This window comes from Eutrigla gurnardus, assembly GCF_963514095.1.
Source record: "Eutrigla gurnardus genome assembly, chromosome: 1".
Taxonomy (NCBI): domain Eukaryota; kingdom Metazoa; phylum Chordata; class Actinopteri; order Perciformes; family Triglidae; genus Eutrigla; species Eutrigla gurnardus.
The window spans coordinates 19369130-19385981 of NC_139915.1; the positions used below are offsets into that span (position 1 = coordinate 19369130).

At 42.9% G+C, this 16852-nt stretch overlaps 1 long non-coding RNA gene across 1 annotated transcript; it reads left to right on the forward strand.

Annotated features, from left to right (window-relative positions):
- The first annotated feature begins 9281 nt into the window (after positions 1-9281).
- Positions 9282-13209, forward strand: LOC311014213. The gene is made up of 4 exons (XR_014597241.1): positions 9282-9373; positions 10087-10150; positions 12760-12816; positions 13070-13209. It is a non-coding gene; the product is annotated as an uncharacterized lncRNA (long non-coding RNA).
- The last annotated feature ends 3643 nt before the right edge of the window (positions 13210-16852 follow it).

Below are 16852 nucleotides of genomic sequence, written 5' to 3' on the forward strand. Positions count from 1 at the left end.
TGGCTGTTGCATTTTTATAAATATTAGATTTATTGAGTGAAGTAATCCACAGTAATATATCATTATGGCAATATTTGCCAAGAATGACAGCACTTGAAAAACATTGAAAAACACATTGTTGTACCCTTTTATATCGTCAAAATACTGTTTTTGTTATATTGATTGGTGTCTGCTTATGGTGTTACTTATGTTACACATTTCAGTTTTGGCTCTGATAGTCCCAAACGCTGATGTGGAATTTTGTCAATGAAATAAATCTGTTATTTTTGGCTGGCACTTGTGTTAAATGCTCATTGTATCAATCGATGCACCCTTTGTAAAAAAATAAATAAGAATAAAGTATTTAATGTTTAAATATAATTTGTTTCTGTTACTTTATGTGCCCCTCTGATTAAAGCTTAAAGGCCCCCCCAGTAAAATTTGTCTAGAACCGCCACTGCTTACAACCCACTTATAAAGGGGGACCTGGCACCATTATTTAGGATGATGAGGGACCTCACAGCTCTGGTTGGCAGATATGATGCCAAACAGACCTCATGTTTCTAGTGAACACACACACACACACACACACACACACACACACACACACACACACACACACACACACACACACAGACAGGGAGTATGCTGCACTCTGCTCTGCTCTGCTTGTGAGGCTCAGTATGCAGCGAAGGGATGCAGCTTTCCTTTAACTTGCCTCTTTCCTGCTCCTCCCTGTCTTTGGTAGCGGCTCCTCAGACCAGACACTGTCCTACCATTCAGCCACTGAGCAGGATGTGAGGGAAGCAGGTAAGAAGCCCTCATATTCCTGGCTCTCTTTCTCTCTCTGCACTGGCAACAGTTCTTCATTTGTTAGTGCATGCTGTCATCAAGGCTGTCCACGCTTACAGTCAATGTTCTGGAGTGTCTGTGTGAGGAGTTTCCAGCAGGAATATAAGAGGCTTTCACAAAGTGTTCCGATGTGTTAGGTTATTATCTGTTCAGTGGAGTGTGAAATTGCTACTATTTTTTTTTTAGTTGAGAGATATTATTAGAGTTAATATTGGACTAAAGTTGGTCTGAACAGTAACACTATGAATTGCCAACAGCTCATTTTTTCCTGGTTGGTTTTTGATGTAGCATCTGACCTCCATGTGTATCTGCTACGACTCATTATGTTACTGTTGTCGCTATAATGCAGAATGTGTAGACATGGACAAGAGAATGGTCCATTCGAGCAGAGCTGAACTTGACTTACATTCACGGCTTTGAGAATAAGCTGACTGAGGCAACTAGACAACCCAGTCTCACAGCAGGTGGTGAAATAGTCCTTCAACAGAAATGTATTGGTTTCATGTTCAGGGACATGAATTGCCTATGTTCTCGTGTCTGTCAGCATTTAAAAAATGTAAATGGAAAGTTAATTAGGATAATTTTTAATGGTGGACACATGAAAAAAACACATCCATATACCAATGCAACATCCACAGCTGGTAGTATTAAATATTGGAGGTGGATGGGTCCAACAACACAGGACTGTCAACCATGAGACCAGTGTTGGACATGTCCCATGTCCCAAATTGTTGTTGTTAAGTGACGCTTTGGTGATGGTTTTTCTAGTTAGTCTAAATCTAATGTGGGTTTTGTTGTCTAAAACTAAGATTGGTTTTGTAGTATAATATCACTGACAAAAAACTTCCAGGCACAAATGATAGTTCAGCTGAAATGCATTAGTTTGAAAGTTGTGCTGAGTGACATCAAACAAGTAAAATATTCATGGACACAAATCAGTAGATTCCAATTTAGTGACAATTTCACAAGCTGCTGTGAGAGTGTGCTGATTTACAACAGTGACAGCTCTTTCTGAATGGGATAGAAGCATTTGATAGTTTGAATCCAACAGTTTTATCTTTACAGTGTCTGCACTTTGTCTCCTTCTCTGTGCAGCATCATTAATATCCTTTTACACTGCTTAATTTAAAAGGGAACTTTCTGGCTTCAGCACGTAGTTGGAATAATGGAGAGACTATATAAGGACTAACTTTAGAACAGTTTTCTGTTTTTCGCTGTATTTCAAATCATGTTGTCCAAATAAACCTCAAACAAGACATTGTCTTTTCCTGTTTGCTCTTGTTCGGTGGTGAGGATGCTTGGAAGTGTGTCCACTGTGTGGTAGAAGCCATATAAGAACAATATACCTCTTATTTTTGCTCGTATCAGTGATCTGTTCTTATTTTGTCATTACCAGGCAGAAGCCTCCAGTTCTGAAAAGTGAAGCCAACGCTGAAGTGCGTTAAACTGTTCTCTCCACTGAACATCTGGTTATAAAAAGAAGTCTGATCGTAAACATGAGTTTATGGTCTCAATCTCTAGTTTCAAGTATTCTTCAACCCAGCATGATGTTCATTCAGTACATTATGGTCCATTTAGAGTCAAACAGACCAGAAAGCAAGGGATGCTTTAGGACGGGGCTTACTGCTACTACTTGCTGATTGACAGGTCGCTACCGCAACCTTGCTAATGCTGCTACCACACTACACCCAAGTTAACAGCTCCTCTTTGAATACACACCAGAATCCAGAAGGATCCAGATCCAGTAAGGGTGTCGCTCTGCTGCTTGTGTTCATCAGATCCCGTCGCTCCTCCACAGACCAAATATGGTCACTGAACTCAAGGCTTCAAAGCCGAAGTCCACAAACCATGTGGTGATGTCACCATGACTACACTTCTGATACACAGTCTATAGCCCCTTCTACACTGCCTTTTCGCTGCAGGAGTATCACTCCTTTATTCCGCTCCGTCATCAGTGTAAACGCTACCGAGACGGAAAGGGCCGACTGTTCTGCTTCTTAGACGCCAACGGAGGTCGTTACTGAGCCGCATCAGAGGAGAAAAAAACGAGGCATGCCGGCGTTCTTCGTGAACAGAGCGAGCCGGTGAGTTGAAAAAGACTTGGCGTAGTGAAGACGTGTTACCAGGACAACGCGCCGTGGGCGGATTCACAGGCTCAAAGTGTAGATCTGTAGAAGATAAAACGCCGGTAGTTGGTCATACAAGGCCACTGTTGTATCATCAACATGATTATGATGCACAGCAACTTCACTTGTGGTTGAAGAGTCGTGTAAATATGTGAAACGAGCAAAAGTTGACCTTTCATTGTCGTTTGTATGCACTCGAACTTATCGGATTTCCAATGCTCATTGAACACATCATACGGGCAGCGGCGCTCTCATCAGCCGCGTGACATCACGCCGTTGCGGCGTTACATCGCAAAGAAAAAAATCTATTTAAATGGTGCGATCGCATATATCCGCCCACCACTAGTTTTAATTGTCTTTAATCGGCTTCCGGGCCAATTAACCTCCGGTAGAAAGTGCTGTTATCAGCTTACAGTAGCAGGAGTTTCTGGGTTGAGGTGAACGGCACTGAAGTAGCTGTAAAGCCTCCAGAAAATCCATGTCAGTCTTGTTCTTGGGCTGTATTTGGACCATTTGTATGAAAAGCTCCAGGGGTAATGCAATTGGGTTGTCTCAGAGAGCTTGCCCTTAGGGTCCTATGTGGACAAGACCAGGCACTTGACTGAGCTAGTATATTATGGCATCTTTCCATGTTGTTTAAGGTGAGACAGCAGCAGCACCAGCCCTACTGCCGTTCCTATTTATCTAATACAAAATGCCAATAGTCAATAGCTTAGCTTTATGACATTGTTAGTGATAAACAATAGCCAGACTAATATAAACTATATTATTTATTTAACAACCTAAATTCTGATGTGAAGCAGCTAACAAAGTTTCATAATGAAGGAGTCAATCAAGGTCAATGTTGCAGCTTAGTGTTAAAGTTGTTCATCTTTTATCTATCAAAGAGTGAGTTAAAACAATGGTGGTTGATCATGTGACCCACTAATGAAAGTGCTTGTACTTGCTGCTTTGCCCGGAAATAGGATCTCCATGTCTGTGGCGACATTCAGGTGCAAAATTCAAAATGAGTTTTAGCTTTTTATTGTCAGTCAGCAGCGGTTGGTCTGCCTAGGGGGAGCTACTCACGGAAGTATGCTGCGTTTACCTGTAATCAGAAATTGGTAACTTCCAACTGCTGAGTCATGCTCCCTCTAGTCTAAAGGTGTTTGACCGGTACATTTCATTACTGCTGACTCACAATGGAGGATCAACAGCCAGAGAAAGAAAACCATTCAACTTCCAGTCTCAAGAAAAAGAAACAATGGAAGTGAAGAAGGGCAAGTCATCAAGAAGCAAAGTGACCGACAATGAGGGAAAACACGGACCTCCTTTCAGTGTGGAGCATTTGAAGTCATCACGCAGATGAGAGACAGTCGACACGTTGGGTGAGGAAGATGAGGTCCCAGAGGCTCGCCTGCAGTTCCATCTACCGCCAAAGAGGCCGCTAGAATCTCAAATCTTACGGACTGCCACTTTATAGTCATCTTAGTAGCTAACTGCATTGGTTGCATCGTAGCAATATACTTCTATATTACTGGCCTTACTTTTACACCCAGCGGAGTCACCCACTGATGGCCAGTAGAGAGAATGCAAGTTTAAGGCACTTTAGCTTTAGCTTCACTTTTCAGAACCAGAGGTTGTCACCTGCTTAGAATATTAGCTAGTAGTTTGGTGGCTAGATAGCTGACATCAGCTGCAGAACAGCTGAATCAAAGATTCAAATGCTGTGAACAGGTTGGTGTTTGATTCAAGAGTCAATATGTGACTTCATTCTGATTAATTTTCTTTCAAAAGTTGAGTCTGTCACATACTTTAACAAAATCTGCCAATAGGAACTGCATTTTAATATATTCAAGGGTTAGGTTAGGTTTCTTTATTAGTACCCAAGGGTAAATTTGTTGAGCAGACAGTTGTCAGCAGTCCAAGGAGACAAACAACAATACAACATGGTTATAAAACATGACAACCTGATGACTTCATAAGACATCAAAACAAAACAAATACTCTCAAACATTTCAATACAGCAAGGGAAATATAATTTTAATTTAAAAATAACTCCCAGGCCATATTGATAATGGTGTTGGCTTCACATGCCTTTGACATGCCTATGTCATTGAGCCAGTATGTAGGAGAATATGGGAGCAGTTGTAATAAATTTCCCAGTTGGGATGATTAATTCAAAGCAACACACACATCAGCATTGCTTTGAGATATCTCTCATTTTCAGCTTTTTTGCACATGGGTATGCCTGCACATGGGTATGCCTGCAAGAAGTCAAATCCCAGACTTACATTTGAAAAAATAGACTTTATCACATTCTTTTCAACCAGCAAATAGCTGAAACAATAAAAGTCTTAATATCTGGGGCTGGTAGACCGACCAGACGTGTAAAGTTAATTATGGTGTGGAGAAAACCCTTCTTTCAAAAAACATTCCATTTAAAGAAATGGTGTTATATTCACCATCCATCATAATGTCAGCATAGGTTTATTTAATTAATTGTTAAACTTTATGGTTAGAATCATACAACCAGTGTGTGCTTCTACCTCAAATATTGTAGAATATATCTGTGGTAGAAATGTAATTTAAAATAAAAAAAATATTATTCTTTCCTTCTTAGAACAGCAGGCAATCCATCATACTAGCTCCTGATTGTTGTTGCTCCTGATCGTTGCATTAATGCTTCCAATATTTCAAATTGATCTTCTGGATTGATAATTTCTCATAATAAAGTGCTTTTAATATGAAGCTGAAGCAGCAGAAAAAGTTAGCTTTGCATTAGTAACTTAATATTGTAATTTTCAGTAGTAATCATTGAAAATATCTAAACATTGCAGTACTTTAATCAGAAGGCCAAAGGCTCACCCATTGGCTGTGACCAAAGCAGGACCAGACCGGTATTCAGACTAATGTGGCCTTTATATAGTATATACACTCAACAAAAATATAAACGCAACACTTTTGTTTTTGCTCCCATTTTTCATGAGATGGACTTAAATATCTAAAATTCATTCCAGATACACAATATTACCATTTCTCTCAAACATTGTTCACAAATCTGTCTAAATGTGTGATAGTGAGCACTTCTGCTTTGCTGAGATAATCCATCCCACCTCACAGGTGTGCCACATCAAGATGCTGATCTGACATCATGATTAGTGCACAGGTGTACCTTATACTGCCCACAATAAAAGGCCACTCTGAAATGTGCAGTTTTGTCTCACAGCAAAATGCCACAGATGCCACAAGCATTGAGGGAGCGTGCAATTGGCATGCTGACAGCAGGAATGTCAACCAGATCTGTTGCTCGTGCATTGAATGTTCATTTCTCCACCATAAGCCGTCTCCAAAGGCGTTTCAGAGAATATGGCAGTACATCCAACCGGCCTCACAACCGCAGACCACGTGTAACCACACCAGCCCAGGACCTCCACATCCAGCAGGTTCACCTCCAAGATCGTCTGAGACCAGCCACTCAGACAGCTGCTGAAACAATTGGTTTGCATAACCAAACAATTTCTGCACAAACTGTCAGAAACCGTCTCAGGGAAGCTCAACTGCATGCTCGTCGTCCTCATCGGGGTCTTGACCTGACTCCAGCTCGTCGCCGTAACAGACTTGAGTGGGCAAATGCTCACATTCGATGGCGTCTGGCACGTTGGAGAGGTGTTCTCTTCACGGATGAATCTCGGTTTACATTGTTCAGGGCAGATGGCAGACAGCGTGTGTGGCGTCGTGTGGGTGAGCGCTTTGCTGATGTCAATGTTGTGGATCGAGTGGCCCATGGTGGTGGTGGGGTTATGGTATGGGCAGGCATCTGTTATGGACGAAGAACACAGGTGCATTTTATTGATGGCATTTTGAATGCACAGAGATACCGTGATGAGATCCTGAGGCCCATTGTTGTGCCATACATCCATGAACATCACCTCATGTTTCAGCAAGATAATGCACAGCCCCATGTTGCAAGGATCTGTACACAATTCTTGGAAGCTGAAAATGTCCCAGTTCTTGCATGGCCAGCATACTCACCGGACATGTCACCCATTGAGCATGTTTGGGATGTGCTTGACCGGCGTATACGACAGCGTGTACCAGTTCCCACTAATATCCAGCAACTTCGCACAGCCATTGAAGAGGAGTGGACCAACATTCCACAGGCCACAATTGACAATCTGATAAACTCTATGTGAAGAAGATGTGTTGCACTGCATGAGGCAAATGGTGGTCACACCAGATACTGACTGGTTCTGAGTCCCCAGACCCCCAATAAAGCAAAAAATGCACATTTCAGGGTGGCCTTTTATTGTGGACAGTCTAAGGCACACCTGTGCACTAATCATGATGTCAGATCAGCATCTTGATGTGGCACACCTGTGAGGTGGGATGGATTATCTCAGCAAAGCAGAAGTGCTCACTATCACACATTTAGACAGATTTGTGAACAATGTTTGAGAGAAATGGTAATATTGTGTATCTGGGATGAATTTTAGATCTTTAAGTCCATCTCATGAAAAATGGGAGCAAAAACAAAAGTGTTGCGTTTATATTTTTGTTGAGTGTAATATCAGATAGGTAGTTTAAAAAGTCTCAATATTGTACTCAACGCTGCCTTAACCCTGCATGAGATGGACAAATAATAATTAATATCTGATTGTCAGTTCTTCCCTTCATTGAAACTTAGGGCCCTAGTTTCGTAGACCAGGCGTAGTCGGGGGGCCGACGGGGTGTGTCCGCCTGGACATTGCAAGTTTGGTGCACTGCAAAGTCGGGCGCAGGCACTCCTCCCGTCACTCCTACCTCCGCAAGTGGGAAAGAGGGAGGAGAGAAGGCATGAGTGGGAGACGAGGAGGAGAGAAGGCGTGGAGTGGGATTAACACAGTCGATTCAGATTTTCACCAATCAAATGAGCTCCTCTCCTCACCTTTAATGCGCCAAGGCGAGGTGCAGTGCAAGTTTCAACAACCCAATGACAGAAGCAGTGCCGCCGCTCCCACCATGCGCATCACGTGTTGTGCGTAGGGCACCAAGTGCTGAGGGGGCACCAAAAATATTATGAAAAATCATAGTCATAATAATTATAATGCCGATATTATATCACTATTGTAGGCACATTTTAGGCATGTCTATCACAAAACAGGGTCAGGGCGCACAGCAGTAGACATAATGGTGGCGAGAACCCGGTGCCTGCACGAGCCGGCTGGGCCATTCATCATCATCATCTGCGCTCCACAGCTGCACCGGATTCCCCGTCCAACACCAGAACGGCGGGTCACTGGGACCTCGCGCACCGCTCAGACCAGCTGCAGCCCCAACTCCGGTTCCAGCTCGCGGCAAAGTTGCGTGTTTCTCCACGGACACGGACAACAGGCTACCAAGGCGCGAGACCAGCGCACAAGCAGAACACGATCCCCAAACGTTTTCTGAAGAGATTTTTTCAGGCATAGACGCATTTTATTAGCAGTGGATAGATATGAAAAACAGGAGAGAGAGAGGGAGGTGTGACATGCAGCAAAACACCTTCGGACGGGATTCGAACCGGGGTTGGCAGCATATGCGTACATGTATACATACATGGCATGCGTTCTAACCACTCCGCTACCTACGCGCCCCTAAACACTGTTTTTCGGGTAGGGGGGGCATCATAAAGGAATTCTGCTTAGGGCACCAAAATGGCTAGCGGCAGCGCTGGACAGAAGACAGCAGCAGCAGCGCAAAATAGCTGAGAGAGATGTGAACTTGTTAGTTTCCATCACAGTTTCAGATGTGTTAATTCAGTCAGGCTGAGTTTCCGTTACGCGTGCCATCCGCCTTTGATCTGACGTCAGATGTGATGGGACAGATATAAATTCATGTGTTGATTCAATTAGTTGCATTAAATAGTGTTTGTTGTGATTATTTATTGCATTTAAATGTGCCTGGAACTGTGGAAACCTGCCTGTGAGGTCTTGGTGATGTGTGCACACGCGCCGGTGAGCCAAACTGCCACTCCGCCAGCTGTAATTCGCCTTGCGCCGAGAGTAGACAATGTTGGAGCTGGCGGGCTTTCGGCGCAGTTTCGGCGAGGCTTTTTGCGACGAAACTTCCGCTGCGCCAAGCTGAATCTGTGACGCCTCCCCCTGCTGCGCCGCCACACCCATCTTGGCGCAGGGGATCCACCAAACTGACAAACTGACGCTGCGCTGGTCGAAACTTGATATTTTCATGAAGGTTTGCCAACTTGGCTACGTGTGTAGCTCGTATTAGCCGAATGCTAACGTTAGCTTCGTTGGCTAGTGTGTAGCTTGTATTAGCCGAATGCTAACGTTAGCTCCGTTGTGTGTTGTTTTTAGCCATGAGAAGGATCGATCAACTTCCACGCCAGTAAAACACAGATTGATGAGACACCCTCTCCCACCTGTGTCAACTATATTTTCAGAGTCTCTGTCTGACCGGTGAGTTCAAATAGCTGCTAGGAACATGGCTTTGACTTACGTTGTGGGATATAGCCACAACACAACATCTATCTTTCATATCTAGCTTGTTTGTTTTATGTGCGCGAAAGTGCTCCTTGAGAAACCCCAGAAAAAAAACATACAATACGTGTTATCAGTGATATCTCTGCTAATTCTAATTGCAGACAGTGGGTAAATGCAAGTGAGTGTGTGTGTACTTTTGGTGAAAAGTGAAACCTACTTGCTGGTGTGGTTGGGGCAAGGAAAGTTTATTAGATCGTTTGAGAAGTATTATGTCCTGAAGATAAAAACCTGTCCTTCAGCTTAGGAGGTCCAGCACTTCACAGAGTCTGTAACATCAGTAATAAAATAAAACACACTTACAATAAGTTGTACCTCTACCTTTGTGGGGTGTTAGTGGAGTAATTGATCATGTTACTGTCTCTTCTATGGACTCTCTGCTGGTAGATGCTATGCAGAGAGGATAGGGGCAAACTGAGGATCCTCTGAAACAGTTTATAACAATCTAAAGTTAAACATTAGCTGCCCAGAGGAGACAGCTCTCCAGCAATTGGATGCAAGGTATGTTATAAGATGATTTTGGCCAAGTATTTCCTGAATAAAACTTAGAGTACATTCATGGTCTGTGCATTATTATGTGGTGATGTAATATTCTCATTTGTGTGTGTGTGTGTGTGTTTCTGTCTTTTTAGTATGTTGTCACTGGACCTCAACACTGATGTTGATGCAGATGAATTTAACGACATTCGAAACTATGTAAGTTGATGTGTGGTGTGCAGAGATGTTTTTACTTTCCTGTTTGTGGAAAATTGTATTCATTTTGTGAATTATTATATTATTTTCTCTGAATTTCTTTTTTCTATAGCATTGACTGGGAAGAAGAAGACAACACCTGGAATCCTGATATGGAGACACAGTCTGTGTCATCATTAGAAGAAGATGCAACCAGAGAAGTGGACACAGATGATGATGATGACAGTGACGATCCAGATTTTAGGCCTCGTATTTGTGTAAGGTAGTTTCAATACCCTCTAGCTCCACTTACAGTCAAGTTATTGTGTTTTGTTTTTTATTTCTCATAGCTGTTCTTATTACAACAGGACTGGCGGTGCTCTGAAGACTCCAATTTGCTTGGAATCACTTCAGGAAATTAGCATGGAGGACACTGTGCATGATGCTCCAGACAATGCCCCAGATCAAACTATGGCAGACATACCAACACTCCCCGATGCAGCAAAAGTCATGGTTGAGGATGACATAATTGGCCATCCTGCATCCATTGCATATCATGACAGCCTGAAGCAGCTCGCTGAGTATCTCCTTCTCCCTGTCAGCGTGTGTTCTGCCCAGGACCCAAACAGGAAGGTAGCGTGCCGGACATAAAAAAGTAGGACAATATGTAATATATTATCTGAGGATTTATTTGTAAGATATGAAGTGCTGGACAGACATATTGCACAGTGTTTTTTCATAAAGTTGGATCAGCATAAAATTCCAAATTTGGGACAATGTTCTTATACATTTTTTTTTCTGTTTTTGTTCTAATATATTTTCAAAGGAGATGCACGCATGGACAGTCCTGGATTCTGTGCACAGTATTGTACCTATACTGCCATGGACAATGAATCCAGACAGATAATCTGCATGGTCAACATCGACAAGCGTGAAACCATGCAGAACTCTGTCATCATGGAGAAGGAGGGCTTCATGCAAGCATTTGAGACACTACGTGAGGAACTCAACATAGAAGAATTCTGCACAGACGCTCATTCCCAGATATCAGCCCTCTTCAGTAAGTTTATTATTGTTTTTTGCTGTAGGAGATTGTTTCAGCAATCCAACTCTGTGCATCTAGTCCTATGACATGATCATCACTTACATTATTATGAATGGACAATGAGTTGAATTATGACTTAGCATATATCCTCTGACTTTTTCTGTCCTACAGACAACAAAGGGAAATATAAAGATTGTGGCGTCCGACACACCCTGGACATGTGGCATGGGTCCAAAAGTTTGGGGAAAAAAATTCATGCAGTAAGTTCATGATCTCTCTGTAGATAGATATAGCAGGATGTTTTTTGAAAAATCATCTACATCAATTATCTTCTCATAAACCTGACATCCCAAAAATGTATTTGTGCTACAATGTCAAGGCAGGACAACAAAGGGGGTGCACTGTCCTTCAGATGTGGAGTAAAGATATCTGCAACCACTTCTGGTACTGTTGCAAGACTGCAGATACATATGAAGACTTCTCTGTAAGTATTATCGAAATTCATCTATCTAAGCCAGACTCCATTGCTAAATAGTAGTGATGTCCAAATGAAGCTTCGTGAAGCATTTTCTTTATTTTCTGAGCCCAATAGATGGCGCTCTCTGTTCAACAAAGGGTTGAAAGCAATGGAAATATATCTGCCTTCAACCCTTTGTTGAACAGAGAGCACCATCTATTGGGCTCAGAAAATAAAGAAAATGCTTCACGAAGCTTCATTTGGACATCGCTACTAAATAGTTATGGGGCAAAAATGGCTTCTATTGTTATTGACCACATTATTCACAACCTGTGTAATTTTTGTTCCGCAGGACATGTGGACCGGACTTCTTCACCATGTGACTGGAGAACATGCATGGGCCCTTGGTGCCTGTCATCATGGTCCCTTGGTGGGGGACAGAGAGAAGGGGTGGATCCAGAAGGGTTCTATGGCACACCACAGACTGACAGAACTAGTCCTTAATGCACGCTGGCTAAAGAGCATACACAAATATCTACACTTTAGGTATGTCAGCATAGGTCTATGTCCAAATTACTGTTTTCCCCTGTGAAAATATTCAACTGTACTTCTGTATTTGTACTGCTATTTCTTCATTTGTATTACCAGAGTATAAAGCAATTGTATCTTTCCTCTGTGGTTTCAGGTCAACTGCAGAGTTGGAGTCCTTCCACAATCATATTCTCATGTACGCAAGCAAGCGCTTCAGCTTTTCACCGCCCGTGTACACTGCTCGAGTCATGTTGGCTGCCCTGGACTACAACCACCACGTTGACAGACCAGCCAAGAGAAGGGCTGATGGCTCTCTTCAGTATGTTTAATTTTATATGGAAAAATGAAATAATGTACACTGTAAGGTAATATGAATGTATCACTAAGCTTCTAATCTTTTCTCTTATGGTAGATACAGCAAGATGTACAATAAAAAGTCCAGGAAGTGGAGCCTTTACACAGTAAAGGTGGAAAAGGACTACACATACATTGTGGACCTCCAAAGTGCAATTCTGCGGCGCCGATTGTCCGCTACTGGGGGTGTGCCACGGGTCGCAAGGAAGAGGCCTGATGATCCCCGTCAACATGGGGTTCTGTCAGGTGTCCCGGCCCCATCAACGCAGGAGCTTCTGCAGAGTCAACTCAGCAGAGGGCTATGTGAGTTTTCTTACAATATTGTAGCTTAATCACGAAGTTCAAACATAATTATGTGCAAAAGGTCATTTTAAAAATCGATATCATAAGTTATGATCTAAAATAATTATCTAAACAAAGCCAAGGATGAAACACATGTCATAAATGTTTGTTACTATGTGAAATGGAAACAAAGTTGTAAGTGTTGTTAGTCATTGTGTGTCTCTGAAACACAGTAATTATTGTCAGATGTGTAATTTTGATATTCTTCCTAAAGGTAAATCGCTGCCAAAGGAGTGATCACCACAGCTGACAATGACGCCGCATGCACAGCATGACCTGTCAGCCATCCCTGGAAACACCTTTTCTTTTGTGTAGATACACTCAGGTGTTCTTGTTTTTAAAAGTATTTGTTAGGTCTATTTTTTTATGTTTATTTTTTGATAAAATAATAAAGTGTTAGACCACATTTGTTGTCATTCATTTAGAATGTAAGGAGGTGAGAAATGTAATAGCTTGCTTATGCAGAAACAGTAAAGGAAAGGCACTTATCATTTTCTAAATTTTATTCAAACTAGACAAATTATAAATTACAATAAAAAACAGAACTTTGGACTGTACAGACTGTAAACCTCAGTGCAAATTTTACAGGAATATGTAAAGCAGTACACAGTGTAAACGGCAGGGCTCAAAAGTAAATGCTATTTATTGCACTGTGCTTACACTCTACTGGGGATGAAACCTTTATACTGTCCGTGTGGATCTGGGTAGCGGTCTCTTATTTTCCAAACACAGCAACTAGGAATTACTACTCTGTGCCCAGCTCCCAGTGCCCCATATTGCCACACAACATATTGCCGGCATGCTGCGTGGCGGAATTGTTTATTACTCTCCCCTGGGTTGGAAGGTCCTCCACAGCCCGGACATCGTTCCAGATCCTTCTGGCAAGTCGCAAGACCCCCTCCTGCAGAATGTATACATCAAAGTGAGGCATTATGGAAATGCAGGAGTCAGGTTGTTGCCCACAACACTTTCTTTCGATATCTGTGGGCATGTCACGGCAGTTGCGGCACACACACCAAGTGGGTTGACCTGGAGCTAGAGGGCCTGGTGGAGGAGCATCTCCTGATGTTGACATGTGCAGGATATCAAAGATGAGGCTTGGGTCCCTTGTCAGGCAGGTCTGCAGCAAATGTTTGCATTCTTCAAAGCTCAGTGTTTGAATTCTGGCCTGTAAAACAATAATTCATCAAGAAGATTAGACTTTTTTGGACAGATCTTTATTGTCCTGTAAGAGGACTTTTGTGTTCACAGTAGGCCTACAAGGCAGGTCATCATCATTTATAGTTATTGGTGATGTTGAGGTCCGAAAAATATTAATTAAAAATGCTATTTTAGATAGGCTACCTGCTCATCTGCAATTCTTTGAGCTTGCAGATTCTCCACTCGCACAATGTCGTCATGTTGAAGGGGTTCTCCGGTCGCAGTCCGGCTTGCTCCACGTCCTCTACCTCGAGTTCCTCAGCTCCTACCCGGTGCACCACCTCTAGCACGGCCTCTTCTTGTTCGACGACCTCGGGCCTGAAGACGTGCTCAGCCCCGGACTGTAGCTAGGATCAGAGCCAATGCTCTCGTCGTGAAAGCTCTAACAAGCATAATAACAAAGTTATTCACGTTTGTCAGGGGGAAAAAAAACGTTACATTGTTACCATGTAATTTAGCAGACGCTTTTATCCAAAGTGACGTACATTTGAGAGTTCATCAAACACAAAACATCTAAAGTTATTATTGCTAAACATTACATGCTAGCTTGAAAGCTGAATCTGCAGCCTCTGGGTCGGCAGAGACATACTATTGTACTTTTTTTTTTTTTTTTATTTTCATTAGAATAATAAAATAGTTTGCTTACTGATGAATGAGACATGAGGTAGTCGTAGTCTGAGGCAGAAATGGCTGAGTCGGCAAAGTCGGCTCTCCTCCTTGCTGAGTCTCACTGCCAGATGCGCGTTCAAGTTTGTGGGGGCGTGGCTTTGGACGGAGCACTGACGGGAGGGGGAGGGGGGGGAGGGGAACTTAGAGGAAGTGCGACTTTGAAATCTTGCTAGCTCTCTTGCTAGCTCTCCAGGATCGTAGACCCTAGCTTTAATATACAAATTTAATACCTACTCTCATAAAAAGGGGCACCATCTGTTGGTCAGACAGAACTTTATAGAATTAACTCTAATGACCATTTATTAATTAATTAACAATAAATCAATATCATTCAATAAATCAATCTCATTTCCTTAGATCATAAGCTCTTGAAATAGAGATCTTTGTATTCTGCACAGAAGAAATATCCACGGACAACGACTTTATGCTTTAAGGTTATTTATTGATTAACTAGGGATTAAACAAAAGTGAATAAAATGATAATGGATGTCCATCCATCCATTGTCTACCGCTTATCCTGTATTCAGGGTCGCGGGGGGTCTATCGCAGGGCCAACATGTAGAGACAGACAACCATTCACGATCACATTCACACCTACGGGCAATTTAGAGTCAACAATTAACCTATCCCCATCTTGCATGTCTTTGGACTGTGGGAGGAAGCCGGAGAACCCGGAGAGAACCCACGCTTACACGGGGAGAACATGCAAACTCCACACAGAAGGAGCCCGGGCCGACCCGGGAATCAAACCCGGGATCCTCTCGCTGTGAGGCGACAGTGCTACCCACTACACCACCGTGCAGCCAAAATGGATAATGGATGTGATAAACAAAACACCAATACAACACCAGAGATACAACTGAGAATCGGATTAACAGCTCATCTAGCACGTTTGCCGATAAAGGCGAGTGTGTTCTTCCTAAGTATTTGGACTTCTCAGTAAGAGGAAAAGTAGAATGATGGGATAAAGTGGCCTTACAGATATTAGGTATTTAACAAACGCTATACTTAGTTTCACCCTGCAACTCGGTCATTACTGTTGAATGCAGACTCCGTCTTACTTTGTGACGCTTCTTCTCGGCTTACTGAAACTCCAAGCTGTCGCTCTTTCGTCGGGGATGTAGACCCGAGGGGATCTTCCTTGTCGTAGCCCGAGGGAACCGTTAGCGCCGATCTGCGGTAGTTTCGTAGCGGGCGTCGGTTTTTGCCGTAATCCGTCTTAGTTAAACAGTTGTCTTCTCCTGGAGCTCGGCCTTGGGTGACTTGGGTATTTGCGTTAGTCCATATGCCAAATCTTGCGGCCACCGGTTGAGTTAGCGTTGATCAAAAATCCTTGAACGACGGGAAGTTCGCCAGTATGCTTATAATTCCTCAATGATTATTATGGATGGTTTTAAACTAATGTTGAACACATATCTCATCCTTTTCTTGGATTAGTCAAAATGTAAAAATGATTTCCTGCAGAGTTCATGTGACCACTCTCTGCATGCCAGCAGACCAGGTCGTTAGTTTATGACTCCCAGAGGGGAGGAAGGGGTCTTCAACATGACTTAGGGGCCGTCCAGACGAAGCAAAACAAACTTTTTTCTCCGTTTTGCCTTGGCCTTGGCGTCGTTTCAAGAAAATCCACGTCCAGACGAATCCACTGAAAACGACTCAGCGCGCTGTAGTACATATTCCAGGCCCTTATGCGGCACTGTTTCTGCTACAAAAACGCAGAAGAAGAGACGGAGCTTGACCGGATGTTTGCTGTTGCAACACGCGAGAGTTACGGCTAATCTCCGGCCGACCACCCGATCAATAGACACCCATGAGATGACAATTTGGCCCGTATAAATAAAACCAACAATAAGCATCAACAGCCGTCACCCTAAGGACCTTGACGAGGCGTTGTCACACGTTGGGATGGATTAATTAGACAAATACATGCCTACATTCATGGGAAGTTAGCTAGCGGTTGTTTGTTCGCATCGTAATAAAGTAGCATATCTGCAACTTTTTTCCCCAGGAATATCGCCCCCCTCTCGGCTCCATTTTTTTTTTTTTTTCCCCATACAGCGGCCCTGATACGCCGTCGTACAGACGAGCAGAATATCTGCTATGAGCACGGAGGCCGCCGTTATTGTTA